Source organism: Dryobates pubescens, chromosome 8, assembly GCF_014839835.1.
Source record: "Dryobates pubescens isolate bDryPub1 chromosome 8, bDryPub1.pri, whole genome shotgun sequence".
Classification (NCBI taxonomy): Eukaryota; Metazoa; Chordata; class Aves; order Piciformes; family Picidae; genus Dryobates; species Dryobates pubescens.
The window spans coordinates 40,449,691-40,450,700 of NC_071619.1; positions in this window are offsets into that span (position 1 = coordinate 40,449,691).

The window sequence follows — 1,010 nt, forward strand, 5'->3', positions numbered from 1 at the left end:
TTTCCAGCAGCAGGTTCCAGGAAGATATCAGGCTGCTGCCATGTCCTGGAAGAGAGAAGGAAAATATGGTTGCATGGTTTAGTTGGTTGGGTGGTGTTGAATGATAGGTTGGACACGATGATCTTGAAGGTCTCTTCCAACCTGGTTTATTCTATTCTATTCAGCAATTTTCATCTATTTAATTTCCTTGCTTTCGACAAGAACACAAAATTAACTCCTCAGTGGAAAAATGCTCAGGCACCAACGAGTACAATCTGTGGAGGGGGAAAAGACATTTTTAAGAGTCTCAGATTTATCACATACCATCACGTGAGTGGATGAGGCACACCACACAGGAGCTTCAGCCTTCCAAAAAAAAAAAAAAAAAGGAAAAAGCATTTATCTAGAACCACACAAGTGTCAGAAAAATCCCCACAAACCTTCACGTTAGACTCTTCCCGCAGCTCGAGTGATCTCATGGCCCGGCCACAGCTGACATTTACACTAATGTCAAACGCGTACAGCACATCCACTTTCTAACTTTCGGCAGAACTGGCATGCCCACTCCTTCCTCCCTCCCCACCGTCTTCCTGTGGCCTGCCAGCTCTTCAGTGTTTCGCGAGGCTCTGTGGCTCTGTCTTCAGGAGCACCGAACCCAGCTCGCCACTCTCTTGTCACACGGTAACTGCATCTCAGCTTCTCTGCCAACGGGGCCGCTTGGCTCCCAGCCTGCGGAGCCCTCCGGGGTCCCTTTTCTCGCCAACAATGGCGTAAGGGATGACTCGGTAAGGGAAAAGACTCTCGCCGCCGCTGAGACCTTTCTACCTCAGGAGCAACTTCCAGCTCGTCCGCCAGCCCCGAGGCTGACCGGCAACCACCGCAGCGAGCAGCCTGCATCTGGCGGGAGTGGGGGCGAAGCGCCCAGCGCAGGCGGCGACGATTGGCCGGAGGGGAGGCAAGGGGCGGGGACTGGCAGGCGGGCGGGTCGGCGACGCTCCCGGCAGGCGTTGCGCATTTCCCGCCGCCGCGTC